At 34.2% G+C, this 15,382-nt stretch overlaps 1 protein-coding gene and 1 long non-coding RNA gene across 2 annotated transcripts in view; one reads left to right on the top strand and one right to left on the bottom strand.

The window, feature by feature from the left end:
* Nucleotides 1-15,382, top strand: part of LOC134844898 (tyrosine 3-monooxygenase-like) — a 151,860-nt gene that overhangs the window by 74,896 nt on the left and 61,582 nt on the right. The gene's annotated exons all lie outside the window — the stretch shown is intronic.
* LOC134843915 (uncharacterized) lies at nucleotides 811-4,426 on the bottom strand. Its single transcript, XR_010162635.1, has 3 exons — nucleotides 4,131-4,426; nucleotides 1,686-1,816; nucleotides 811-1,374 (listed from the first exon to the last, which is right to left on the bottom strand). It is a non-coding gene; the product is annotated as an uncharacterized LOC134843915 (long non-coding RNA).

Here is a 15,382-nt window from a genome sequence, read left to right as displayed (position 1 = left end):
GGGATCGAAAGAATTTTCGAAAACTTTTTGAAAATCCGTTCCCCTCGAAATAATCGTAGAGTTGTCCCTGTTTAAATGTTTCCTAAGTCCATTGTTGATTTATTGTACTCTCAAAAAACAGAAGTGGTAATCAAATAACAATTTTTGTAGCTGAAGCCTGCTTTTTTCCACTCCCCTTCACATGGCTTCAGTCACAATTTCCTGAAAAGTTATCCTTTTTTGATGAATCATTTAGTAACGTTAGATGATGTATGCACCGGGCAGTTTTCTTTTAACGCGCCAAATAGAGTTAGTTCCATCACAGCAAATACAATCGAGTGATGAATTTTTTCACATATTAGATGGGTAAAGTTCACAAGTTTTGTTTTTGATCAATCGGCCCTGAAGTTCATTTAGCGTTTTTGGGAGAGAATAAGTTGGGCTTTTGAAGTTTTGGGAAGGGTCGGAAAATACATTTGGTTCTCTCATCCAAAAAATCAACCGACGAAGTGTTTTAGACATAGTAAACGATACAGTTCAAATCGATTAGTCAGCTTCATTTCCAGTAAGAATATTCTCACCGATTGCGTCTTTGGTTATAAAGAAAAACTGAAAATTCCAGCCTATATAACAGTTCAATTTGGTCGAATTGGTTCGAAAAAAAGATCTCAGGTGACATGTATTTTTCAATTTGACTTCTTTTTACGATGCGTATATGATCCGTTGAATGCTTGTGGCGAGAAAAGAAGATACAGATGAAGGGCTTATGCTCGTGGCTTGAATTGATCTATTATTATTGAACGGCATCACCTTCAAAAGGAGACCAAAAAATTTTAAGATGAATTTAATGATAAAAACAGCTCAAAGAACATAACTGGTGATAGAATAACAATTTTTGTAACTGAAGCCGGCTTTTTCTACTCCCCTCACATGGCTTAAATCACATTACCATGTGTTGCTGAAAATCAAAATCGGGTTTCTTTCTAAAGACTCGTCGCCACCACATTCGTGTCAGCTTAAAACCTTTTCGGGGACCTCCACATATCCAGGGTTGATCAGGGCATATTACATTCTTTTTGAACCATGGAAATGTGATGAAATACCCAGGGTTGTCATAGTGCACTTTGGGCGTCCAGTGATGGCCTACTTTCAGTATGTAGGGAAAATCTGGCTGTTGATCTCCAAAACCATCAAAATTGTGAGCTCGTTTAAGTTCACCAGTACCAAATCCAATTTTTATGATTATGTTTGCCTCACATTCCAACGAGTAATAGGCCATAATATAGTTCAGTTGTTTTCCATCTTCTGAGTAATCAGTTGATTTTTGGTAATATTCTTTCGGTGTCATCATCGCCTCGTAATACCCGAACGTGAAATAGTGACAGTATTGACCATCTGATCAAAACAAGCATGAATAGCAAATAGATCTTAGAGAATTTCTGATACCAATTCTGCATTTTCATTTCGAAAAAGTATAATTTATGCAGATCCACTCTTTCAAATGGCGCTCCACTCCGTTTATCTGGATATTACTCTTAAAAATGTAATGGTTTTGAAGTTTTTTTGGACAAGTTATTGTGGAGTTATAAGAATACCTGTTATAATCCTCTCGTTTAGCATATTGGGATACTTAACTTAATTGAATTGTTTATTTTTGAGCTAAATGCTTCAAATTGTTTAGATCTGTCTTCTTTTTTCTAGATTACTGTAAGTGCAACAGCCATCATGAAACACAAATAGGTTATGCTGGCTGATAATAGGCTCAAATAGTGCTGCACATTCTCTCTGGGCTGATAATTTCGCTCGTGTTAATTGTCGGAAGGCATAGTTGTCATACCTAGAAAACGAAGCGGTTTGGTTTGCCTCCAGACCTCCAGACCGAAACAACTGCTTCTATAGATTTTTCAACCTATGAAGATAGGGATGATCATAGAAAATGTTTTCGAGGTGCAATCTTCAGCCATAAACATATGGACGTTTCAATATTGTCAATTTGCATATCGTCAAAAACCGTTAGCCAGGCGGCTCAGAAACTGCCCAAAATAAGTCAAATTTAGCTAATTGATCAAAAAATAGTTGTAGTATTGCAAATGCTACTCAGACATAACAGACAATCGTTTTAATTGATTACTTAAGATTAGAGTATACTTCTTGTCGAATATCAAATACGAGGCCCAACTGTTCACTGGATAGGCGCACAATTTTGTGTCTGTATGTTTCTGGATTCCAGAGACAAATCTTTAAACATGTTCCAAAATGTAAGTGGATTCCACTTACAAAAGTTTCGTGGGTTCCGCGTACAAATAACTGTAACGTAAATCTAGTCTGCACATTTGTTTTGTTGCGGATTTAGCAACAAGCAAATATAGCTAGTTGTTCTGGATTCCGCAAAATTCAAGTGAAATCCAAAAAACGTAAATGAAATTTGCAAGTGAAAGTGGAATCCGCAGACAAATGGCGGATTCCACTTTTAATTCGCGAATTCCGCTTGCAATTTGCAGATTGCGTTTTTAGTTACGGATTCCACAACAGCTCAATGTAACTATACCTTTGTCTTATTATTTGTTTGTGAATTCCATAAACTGTTCCGGATTCCGCAAAAACAGTTGCGGATTTTGCAAATTCACCTAATTTTGGAGCGATTTTGAGCGGTACAATGTAATAATAATTTGTTTGTGGAATCGAAAACGGCAAAGAAGATCAAAGAAAAGTAGCAATGTTGCAGATTCCTCGACAAATCTGATTTTGCTTGTTGCGGAACCTGCTAGCAATGCACAGAATGCACAGTTTGGCATTGTCATATCAGCTGACCGGTTAAAATGTTCTGCCTTGAAAATCAGACATTAAAGCGATGAGCAATCGGTCTTCTTAGAGCCTAACAAAAAAAACAAAGAAAAAAACACTTGCAATTCAAGGACGGAATGAATAAAGGCTTTTTAATATTGAAAACGTCAAATATGAGACTACTAAAAACTTTCCGAAGACGATACGAACAGATTTGAGACAGAAAACCTATGAAAGAAGTTTTTATAAATTTAATGAGATATGATCTTAGAATTTTTATAAGTTACGGAAAAACAAAAGCAGCAGTACAGATCTCGAAGAACTGATCACCCAATACTCTGAGGAACAATAGGTGTCAAATCGATCAGCAATATAGACACGGGCTACAGGCAAATGAAGGTTAGTTTAAATGTAAAAATGTGGTATTGACCCCATACCTAATGGTACTAAAGACAGTTGTTCCTTGAACTGTTAAAACAATTATTTTTAAATATCCATTGTACAAATTCATACTCTTTTCTAACTATTTTTTCTACTATTACTTTTGTCAATAAATTTGACGATCTAGGTGAGACTTTTAACTTAGGCTAGATTACTAAGCAAACAACCAGCAGTGTGCGCTTGATGAATAGTACGGGACAATTAGTTTGGATAAACGGCTTTCATTTTTTCTGAATTATAATTTTTTTTCTGCAGGTGATTTCTGCTTAGTGATATTATAACAGCTGATAACCGATATTTGATCAAATAATTAAATTGACCAAAAAAAAGTTTTTTTTTACATTATTGTTTATGAGTTTAACCTGAGTTTGCTGCTTAATATTGCGCCAGCCCACGCTTTCCCCAAGCCTTCAGATAACTCAAAGTTTTATAAACATATAGTTTTTTATTTAAAATTGTTTCAAGCGGTATGCGTTGGCAAAAGATCAGGCGCTATGAGGAAGATTTGAAGGAAGTTGACCGCAATTACATCCTTGTCAGCCCAACGATTCCCCGTCTGCTACCCTTTCGGAAATGCGCCTTTGAAGATTTTTTTAACGGCATCTTTGTCGCCAAAATTTTCTACAACAACTCCAAAACAGTTTCAAAACAGTACTGAAAAGACTTCTTTAGTCTTTCAGAATTTGTCAGCGGCGCAAAAAAAAATTGGCACAATTGACGGGGAGCGCGGAAAATTGAAATTTTTTGCACCTCTCGACAAATTGTGAATCTGCCGATATGCGCATCCTGAGCCTTTGAGCATCAGGCAGAAAAAATTAGTTTCCGTTTTCTATGCCATACTTAATGATACATTGTTACCAGAATTTAAAACTATTTGTGAGATGTATAAAAATATTTTCAGATCACCGCTTCTGCAATAGTCATACCTTTCGCTGGTTCCAAAATATTGATAGGATTTACTATAGTTGTTTCCATGATCAGAAACAAATCCATTCAGGCAGTAATAAATACTGTGAAGTCTGCAGTATGACCACAACCTGTTATAAATAGGCGCAATGGGAATAATGAATGTTAACGATGTCCAAGGAGCTTCATAAGAAGTATTTACAACTGTGTCCATCAATTGACAATCACGAGTTGGCAATAAAAAGCAGGTCATTACGATCAAAACGTAATTCTTTTTGGTTATCATTTGGTAGTTCATTTTGAACAGATCATAGGATAAACTGATTGGAATTTAAAGATAAATTGTTAAAAGTTTTATTATAATGGACAAACAAACCAACCATCCATGACCTATTTGCCTAAAGAGCAAGTTTCTCATACCACTTAAATCGTTTTTTTTTACCATAGCAAACTTCCAAAGAGCTAACTCATAGAATACTTTCTGTCTTAATACATGGATGTTTGTCGCCCTATCTCCTTTCGGCTCGGTGGGTTGGTGCAACTCCTTATTCCCAATAATAAGTCTAAGTCCTACTCTTGAAATCTTTTGGTATAGATAGATCTGCGGAAAAATTGATTTTAGAAGTTTGATTGCGAGGTCAAGTTTATTCCAATTAGCCGGTAAAATGATCTAGCTAAAAGTTTACAATCAGAATATAGGGGTTAGTAGATGGATCATATTTTCGTGCATATACAAAACAGACCCATACAAAACAGTCCAATACAAAATAGTCCCAAAAACCATGTAATGGAGGAAAAAACAGTCCAATACAAAACAGTCCGGCTTAAGGTCGCCGGTGGGCGCGCTATGCGCGCGTCGCCGCTTCGCGGCGATAACCGGCTCTAAATTTCGTATTAAGTCCTACCCTCTGTTGGCAAGCTCGCAACAAGTTGGCGCGACTGCGGCGGTCACTACTTTGTTCATTATGCTTGTTGAACAAAGGAAGTTTCTCGGCCTTCCGGCTTGTTAAAACAATTATTAATTGGGACTGTTTTTCGGACTGTTTATTCGTTCATTTTCATACTTTTCCGGACTGTTTTGTATTGGACTGTTTTGTATGGGACTGTTTTGTACAGACACACATATTTTGTAAGTTCAAACTTTTCACGGAGATAAAACTGCCAGTTTGATTATACAAAACATTAGAAGCTGAAAATAAGTGAAGATCAAATAAGAGTTTACCACGGAAAAACCAGTTTTACTCAAGTTTAGCACCCTTAGCGCGGTAAAGTAACAACTTGCTTTCTCAGACACATAATAGTGGTGATTGTTGAGCACAACGATATGTGTCTTTAATTTGAATATTACTTTTACCACAAAAAAGTAAGTCTTTTGAAAATTTTGTACAAAAGTCTGTCTGAGTATGAGATTATCTGTCAAAAATTTCTAGTGAAAAACTCGGAATTTGTCTGGAGAAAAAAAACACTCAATTATTCCGTCACTTTATACAAGACTGCTCGTAAACCAGGACAAACCCTGAAAACTCCGACTGCCGGTATCAGATAGTTTTTGATAAACTATAATTTTTGTACTGCCATTATTAATTGCACAATTTCTAATTGCAAAAATTGGCCGCAATACAATTTGGAAGGATTAAAAGAGCGGATTATTTGCTTATTGAAACTTTCAAAATATGGCTCGAGCAGCTATGCAGGCAGCTTTTTATTCTGGTACAAGCACTCTCTGGGCCATCCAACTATTTTCGGATCGTTATCAATACGCGGTCAGTTTTTGTAAAAATGGTCTGAGTTTGGAAAACCATCCGAGGCATATAAAAAACTCGTTTTCATGGTAACTCGGAGCTATTAAAAAACAGTCAGAAGCTGTGAAACGAGAACAGTCAGAGTTCGTGGGAGTAAAAAAACCTAAACTGACTGTAGTAATAATAACGGTTAACAAGATTGAAGATTCTTTCCGAATGCCGCTTAATTCCTGTCCAATCGTTTTTGGGAAAACAAAATATTGAAAAGCTATTTGGGCAATCTCAAAGATCAAGTGTGAAAACTTGAGTCGTAAAAAATTATTGCGACAATTTATCCAGAATCAACTCAATTTGGAACGAAAAACAAAAGACTGCTCGTACATCAGCGCAAAGCCCTTAAGGTTCCGACTGTCCTTTATTTCATTTCGAATAGTTTTTGGGAAACGAAAATATTAAAAACCTATATTTTTTGAGCTATATCAAAGTGTGACATTTTGAGTCGTACGAAATTAGTACGACCAATTAGCGAGCCTCAGTTCAATTTGGAACAATATTGTTGTGCGGGATAGTTCGCCACGCATAAATTATTCGCGTTACGCTCTCAGCATTATGAATAAACTCTTCAAAACGCGCAGCGCGCGTAATTTAGTCCAGAACATGGCAATTTGGCAATTTTTAAACCCCCAGAACTTTACAAAAGATAATCGCAGGTAAAAAATCATTTTGAGTTTGAACTCATGAAGTCAATATCTTCAATGATGTGTAACAAATTTTTCTCGAAAACTGTTATTTCGACCGGAGCAAAATGACTAAAGAAAAAAACCACAACGCTCATAAATATTCCGTTTTCTACAAAAGTCGGATCAAGAAATTTCTTAAGCGGCATAAATTGCCACGCATAAAAAATTTGAGTTCCGTTTTCCGCATTATGAAAAAAATCTTCAAAGCGCACATAAGTTAGTTCACAGGATGGCTCTTTTCAAACAGCAGAAATTTGCAAAAAATAATCGGAGATGAAATAGTTTTTGTACATTTGATTTTGAAGAGTCAATATCTTCAATGAACTATGAAAAGTTTTCCTTGAAAACTATTAATTCGACTGGCTGAAATTGACCAAATAAAAACCGCACGCACTATGAAAAAAATCTTCAAAGCGAACATAATTTAGACAACTTTCAAACACCAGCAATTTGCAAAAATTAATCGGAGATGAAATAGTTTTTGTACTTTGGCTTCGGGGAGTCGATATGTTCAATGGGGGTATAAAAAACTTTTTGTTAAAAACCATTAATAAATTGTCGAAAATTGACTGAATAAAAATACCACACCAAGCATAAATAAACTGTTTTTTTTTTGAAATTGGGAAAAAAATTGCTGTCATGAAACATTTTGAACTATAAATTGTTTTGGAGGTTTTTAACGTTTCGTGCAATCTGGAGTAAAGCATACAAAATATGGTTCCCTCGATTGAACCAAAAGTTAGGCGAGTAAGCCTGAATAAAAAATCACACCAAAAGTAAGTACTCCGTTTTGTTCGAAATCGGAAACAAAAAAGGTTAACCAACACTGATAGCCTACCATGAGCAGAATATTTGCGCTGAGAGATCGAGCGATTGGTTTTCATTGTCGAGAGAACCCAATTTTGGTGATAGATTGAGCAGTTGGTTTTCTTGAGAACTTAAGCAGGGAATGCTGGAAGACAGCTGCTCATCTAATTGGTTCTGTGACTTGATTAATTGAGTTAGCTAGATGCTCGTGGTGCCTCAAGACTCGGCAATATTCAACTGGAATTTGATTTTGATTAGTTGTTGATAGTTTTGATTCATAACTTAATCCGACATTCAATTATGCTAGCTGGGGTTGGTTAATATATTTTCATACTTGATTGAATGCTGCCGTTCGAAAGATTGGTTTTCGAGATTTGAGACATATGTAAAGATCGACGACAAATGTAGAAGTATATCGGGTACGGCGACCTTACGAATCGAAAGCAGAGGAAAAGTTTACGGGGTCAAGCGGATTGAATGCGAGTTCATGAAAAGCTTTATAAATAACCATTGTTCTCGTGTTATTCAAGTAAGCTTAGAACTTTTGCTCAGGCTTTGCTGGACTATCCAGGCAGGTGAAAAAAAAGACTAATATAGTGATCATCTTATTGAGTCTGGCCACCAGCATAGTTTTTTTTTCACAATTGTGGATTGCATTGCTCGCTATTGCTCTTCGCTATATAACTACAGTGCTGATTTAAATTATCCGGACAAAACGAACAAAACTTGAATTTTCAAACGCGTTTTTCTCGAATTGGGTCAAGATTAGACAAAAAGTGAAGAGAAGAAAAGTTGCTTAGAATTTCATCAGAATTAATATGATGCCATTTTTTCTCCAAAATTCTCAACCAAAGTTTAACCCCAAAAATGGGTCATTTTGGTTTTTTTCAATTAATCAAGAATTACGCTGAAATTACTTTGTTAATTGATAAGAATATTATATTATTAGAAGCCTCTTACGCAGCCCAACAAAGTCTTAGAAGGGTTAAATCTCCAAAAACCAGTATAAAAGAAAAAAATTTCACTTGATAATCAATAAATGTGATTTTTACTATATAAAACCCAGAATCTTTGCTTAAAAACAAATTTTACACAATTTGCGCAAATTTTTGGAGAATTAACCCTTCTTAAACTTTGTTGGGCTGTGTAAGTGGCTTCTAATGATATAATATTCTTTTCAATTAACAAAATAATTTCAGCGTAATTCTTGATTAATTGAAAAAAACCAAAATGACCCATTTTTGGGGTTAAATTTTGGTTGAGAATTTTGGAGAAAAAATGGCATCATATTAATTCTGATGAAATTCTAAGCAACTTTTGTTCTCTTCACTTTTTGTCTAACCTTAACCCAATTTGAGAAAAACGCGTTTGAAAATTCAAGTTTTGCTCGTTTTGTCCGGATAATTTAAATCAGCACTGTATTTAAAACAGCCTTTAAAACAGATTTTGCCATTTTCTAAAAAAATTTATTCCAGTGATGTCAGTCTCTTGTTTGTCAGTCTCTTGGTGATAATTTTCAACTTATTTGAACTGGATCAGTGCAATAACAAAAATGGATTTTACTTAAGTTTTATGCCAAATAGGTCATTGAAAAAACAAAACAACATCTTGCATGTTTTGATAGGCCCAATCAAGAACAAGTTAATTGTAAGGGGAAATTCTTAAATTTTTGTGGATGCTTTTGTGGTACAAGTTAAGATTTTCTACCCCCAGCAATTAATTCAAATTAAGTTTGCAAAGCGCTGCATGTAAAAAGCTCGATTTTGATTGGATGGAAATTGTCAACTTAGAACCAAGTTAACATCCCCCCAATGGCTTGGGGGAGGGGGGTGTTAACTTGTTTCATTTTTAAAAAAACAAAGTTCTGTTACAAGTAGGAAAGAGGTCGGTATTAAAGATATACACTTCATATTCCTTGACATGTTCTTTGACAGTTAACTCTTTTGAGGGTTTCGTGTAATGAATCAGTGTTGCAGCATTGCCGAAATTGCTCTTGTTTTGAGCGAAGATTTGTTCTCAATTTCTTTTTCAAAATTATTTTTAAATCAGAGCTTTATAAGGTGTCAGTGAAGTTGATTTTCAGAGTCCCTGTTGACAGAAAAATAAATTACGTTCTTTCATAATCAATAGTCTTTATAATTTCTACCCATTTAACGAAACTGATATAGAGAGCTAGTACAGAAGCCACTGAAGGTTTTTCCGGTTATACTCCTCCACACCCCCTCCCCCACCTAAATGATAAGAAAAGTCGGAACAAATAATGAAAATAAAACTTTTTCTTGCAAAGTTTGACAGATTTTTTTTTTAAAAAGCAGGACTGATATCCCGAGCGTTAAATCAAGCTAGAAATTGGCAGAATGTATAAAAAAAACCACAACGATCATAAATATTCCGTTCTCTACGAAAGACAGAACAATAAATTTCTTTAGCGGGATAAATCGCCACGCATAAAAAAATTTGAGTTCCGTTTCCGCATCATGAAAAAAATCTTCAAAGCGCACATAAATTAGTCCACAGGATGGCCAACTTTCAAACACCAAAAATTTGCAAAAATTAATCGGCGATGAAATAGTTTTTGTACATTTGGTTTCGAGGAGTCGATATCTTCAATGGGGTATAAAAAACTTTTTGTTAAAAACCATTGATTAAATTGCCGAAAATTGACTGAATAAAAAACCACACCAAGCATAAAAAAACTGGTTATTCGAAAGTGGAAAAAATTGTTTTAATGAGAAATGTTGAACTATCAAATGTTTTCGGCAATTTTTATTAAATCAGAGCTTTATAAACTTTCAGTAGTGTTGATTTTAAGGTTCCCTGATTGGCAGAAAGAATAAGTTTTGTTTGTTCATAATCAATGATCTTTATTTCTGCCCATTTAAGGAATGTGATATAGACAGCTAGTACAGAATCCACTGGAGGTCTTTTCGGTTATATCTCCCTAAATGATACGAAAATCGGAACAAAAATAAAATGAAAATTTTTCTTAAAAAGTTTGACTGATTTTTCTTAAAATCAGTCAAGCGTTAAATAATTTGGCATCCTTAAATCATTTGGCGTTAAATCATTTGGCATACTTTTACTGAAATTTATGTTCTGAAATTTTTGTTCTGTAAAAATGGTTTGTTTTTACCAGTTCCATAATAATATAGTGTGTTTCCGTGCAACAGTGTCCCAAATTTAAAATAATTTTTTTTTTATTTTTTCATGATTTAAAAAGGGGGCAAAAAGGTCCACCACTGGCACTCAATTTGCCTCTATTTGTCCTTTTCCAAAACATTTTACGTTAAAATCAAAAAATTATCAGAATATGCCCAGGGCAAGATTGGTTTTTATCACCAGAAAAAAAGCAAGACTGATCCTGTATATCAGAGCCAAACCCTGAAAACTCCGAGTGTCCCTTTATTCACATCGAATAGTATTTGGGAAAAAAGTATCCAAAACCTATAAAATTTGGACAAAGTCAAAGTGTAAAAATTTTGAGTCGTATGAAAATGATACGACCAATTATATAGCCTCAATTCAATTTGGAACGATTCTGTTGTGCGGGAAAATTAACCACGCATAAATAATTCGCGTTTTGCTCTCAGCATTATGAATAAACTCTTCAAAGCGCGCATAATTTAGTCCAGCTTATGGCCAAATTGGCAATTTTCGAACCCACAGAACGTTACAAAAAAAACTGGAGGTAAACTTTTCTATCTTTGAACTCAAGAATTTGATATCTTCAATGGTGTACAAAAAAATTTTGTTGAAAATAATTATTTCGATCGGCGAAAATGACTGAATAAAAAACCATAAAAGAACAAAATAAATATTCCGTTTTCTTTGAAAGTCGGAACAACAAGGCTGCTCGTATCAGGGCGGTCGGCGAGGCCCTAATGTTCCGACTGCCCTTAAGGTCTATGGAGCAGTAACAACATATAAATTATTAGTAATAAAAATAAAATGAATTTTTTTTTAAAAAGAATTGAGATTTTTTGTGGAAATCATCACCGCATACGCCACATAAAGTACAGAGTGATAAATTTTGCTGCTAGTAACAAATCAATTATTGCAAATAAGCTTGCTTCAACCAATTTGGAACGATTTTTAAGACGGATTAAATCTGAAGCGTTAATGGCGTGAAATGTATCGCGCATTAATTCCCCCAAAATGGTTAAAATTGCAATCGTTAAACCCCATAACTTTACGAAAATTGATCATAGGTGAAATATCTTTTCAAACTTAAGCTCAGAACAACAGTACCTTTTGAATGATTTTTTTAAAAAGCCGTCAAAAAAGGCTAGTTATAAGAGGCGTTATGTGACTTCTGCAATTATTTTGCGGTTCATTTTAAGAGATTTTTTGTTAAAAACTATTATTTCGATCGGCGAAAATTGACTGAATAAAAAAAACCACACCGAGCATAAATATTCGGTTTTCTTTTAAAATTGGATCAAAAAGGCTGCTTGCATCAGTGCGGGCGAGGCCCTGAATGTTTCGACTGCCTTTAATGTCTATGGAGAAGTAATAACATGAAAAATTAAATGCAAGAAAAAATTAAGCTTTTAGAAATTTGAGATTTTTGCAAAAATCATCCCCCACCACACGCCATATAAAGTACAAAGTGATAGAGCAACAAATCAATTAAGAAAAATAAGCCTCTTTCAACCAGTTTGGAATGATTTCTAAGACAGATTAAATATCCGCTTACGCGTTGATAGCGCGAAATATATTGCGCGTAAATTGTCCCAAATTGACCAAAATGGCAATCTTTAAACTCCCATAACTTTTTTTAAAAAATGATCACAGCTAAAACATTTTTACAAATTTAAGCTCAAGACAACAATACCTTTTGAATGATATAATAAAATCTAGTCAAAAATGGCTAGTTAAAAAGTCGAAATTTGTCTGAAGAAAAAAAAACCCCACCCGAGCACAAGTTGCAAAAGTTGGAACAATAAAAATTTGAATTCACTCGATAAGTAGATTTTAGGTATAAAACAGACAAGCGAACAATTTATCACATAAGAAGCAGATACAATCTCTACCGTCTCATAATCCTATCATTTTTTGTTCCGACTTTCGATACGAAAGTAACGGAATATTTTTGTTCCGACTTTCGATACGAAAGTAACGGAATATTTGTGCTCGGGGTGGGGTTTTTTTTTCTTCAGACAAATTTCGACTTTTTAACTAGCCATTTTTGACGGAATTTTTTAAAATCATTCGAAAGCCATTGTTGTCCTGAGTTTAAATTTGAAAAGATATTTCACCTGTGATCATTTTTCGTAAGGTTATGAGGGTTTAAAGATTGCCATTCTGGCTATTTTGACCAATTTGGGACAATTAACGCGCGATATAATTCGCTATATTAACGCGTAAGCGGAGATTTAATCCGTCTTATAAATCGTTCCAAATTGGTTGAACGAAGTTTATTTGCCATAATTGATTTGTTACAAGGAACGAAATCTATCTTTTTGTTCTTTATATGGCGTGTGGGGGGATGATTTTCATAAAAAATTTTAATTTTCTAAAAAAAAATTTCATTTCATTTTATTTCATTTCATTTTTTATGTTATTACTGCTGCTCCATAAACCTTAAAAGGCAGTCGGAACATTCAGGGCTTCGCCTTGATACGAGCAGTCTTGTTTAAATCTGTATTTGAATCACTAGTTATTTGAATCTGCAATGAGAAATTTGTCGCACTGTCTTGCTAATCGACGCATTACTGTTACATTTAACTATTTAAAATCAAAAGAGTTAAAATCATTTATTGTCGAACATTCCTTACAGTGAAGTTATTATGAACATGATTAATCGTATTGGAACAAACTACAGGATGGTAATTACATCGCTAACCTATTTTACTCTCAGGCAGTAGATGAGGGGTTTGAAATTAAAAAAAAACTTTGGCTGAAGTCTGTTCTTTTGCTAACCCAGCACACCGCATCACATGATTTCCAGCATAACTTCCATGAAGTTGTGACAAAATTAGTATAATTTCTTGAAAAAAAATAAGATGTGGTGCAGCAAAAACATCAACTTTTTAGCTAATTGATGATCAACTTTTCATGTTATGCAGCGCATATTATCCGGACAAAATGAACAGAATTTAAACTTTAAACGCATTTTGCTCACATTGCGTTGAGAGTAGAAAAAAGGATGAGAACTTAAGGGCAGCTCACTTAAATTTGAATGGCAGTTCACTTAAATTTAAATACTCATGTTGTCTTTATGAAAAATGCAAATTTATTGTTTAAAAAATGCAATTTTAGCAGATGCATTTTCGCTAAACTATTTACAGTATTGGATTGTGCAATCGCAAAATAGTTTTCCATGTATTGCACTAATTAGGCTGAAATGCAATCAGTTTTAGTTTTTTTGAATGGTGATGGGTGAATGACAAAAAAAATTGCATCCAAATAAAATTTCGTGGTCAAGATATATATAAAGGGTGGAAATTATGTGTCATTTTCAGATCATTTTTTGTTATTGATCAATTTTGGTCAATTTCGAATTTTGGTTTTCTTCCAAAGAAGCTCTGCCACCACAGCTGGGCCCAACTATATCTATTTTGAGGCTTTACACAAATCCAGGGTTGATCAGCGCATATCACATTTTGTTTGAACCATGAAAATGTGATGAAAGACCCAGGGTTGTCATATGGAACTTTTGAAGTCCAGTGATGGCCAACTTTCAGTATATAGGGAATTCCCGATCGTTGCATATGAAAACCATGAAAATGATCAGCTCGTTTCAAATTCCCAGTACCAAATCCAAATTTCATGATTATGTTTGCCTCACATTCCAACGAGTAATAGGCCATAATATGATTCAATTGTTTTCCATCTTCTGAGTAGTCAGTAATTTTTTTTGTAATATTCTGTTGGCGTAAGCATGCCCTCCTGATATCCAAAACGGAAATAGTGACAATATTGAACATGTCAAAAAGGCGAGCAACAATAGCAAAACAGATTTAAAAATATCTGAACTTTTCCCCAAAAAATTGAGTTCTAAAAGCGTCTGCAGTGTTCTTGCACAATATTTGTAGAATCAAGGGATTGAATTGTTATTTTTTGAAGGTATTTTGAAATAAAAAGCAAAATATTTTGGAAAATTTTTTGAATTTTATTGTTGTTGTCTTCCCAACATGTGAAAAGAAATTTCAATTGAACAATTTTTAAGCTTTGATTTGGTTTCTGTTTTTTTTTCTACAAGTCGGGGTTGAATGTTGGCAAATTTATCGGTGGAGCTTTGCAGTTTTCTTATAGGTTGAAATAACTGATTGGATTAAAATAGTTTTTTATATCCAATTTAAAAGTATAGATCTGTTTTACGGTAAATGCAACAGCCATCGGGAAATACAAAAAGGTTGTGCTTCCTGATGATAGGCTCCAAAATGTTTCGACATTGCCTCTTGGCTGATAACTTTACGTTTGTTAGTTGTCTGAAGGCATAGTTGTCATACCTAAATCAGGAAGCAATTAAAACTCTGCTCAAAGTTTCAAGGTGAGTTTTTTCAAATTTCTATTTTCATTTTGAAAGTCTATTGCAACATACAATTTCAAAGCGGCAGTGCTTCGTTTAATCGAATTCTTTGTCTTTTAATTTTATCGAAATATCATTTTTGGTCTACCTCTTCGAAAAAAATCGTTCGACAGAATATCTTTTGAAAATTTTTCCTGGTTGAATAAACTTGATCAAAATATTAAGAAAAAAGCTGCAAGTGAAAACTTGCAAATTTGGAATCCTTTTTGTTTTGACTCTTTATTGTTGGGTTCCATTGGCTCAATTACAACAAAAATTGCGCGCTATGAAAAATTCGTTGAATTGATGCAAGTGAAAAGAATTAAATAATGCAGAGCTTGAAGCGAACTGCAGCACTCTGTATTTGAGAAAGCATGCAAGGAGGATGTTTCTAAAAACATATGAGAAATTATAATTTAATTTTTTTAGAAAACTGAAACCAAAGTTAACGAAAAAAATAGAGAAAAATT

The sequence above is a fragment of the Symsagittifera roscoffensis genome, chromosome 4, assembly GCF_963678635.1.
Source record: "Symsagittifera roscoffensis chromosome 4, txSymRosc1.1, whole genome shotgun sequence".
Taxonomy (NCBI): Eukaryota; Metazoa; Xenacoelomorpha; order Acoela; family Convolutidae; genus Symsagittifera; species Symsagittifera roscoffensis.
Note: the sequence above shows the minus strand (reverse complement) of the source record. Positions and strands in the feature narration are given on the sequence as shown.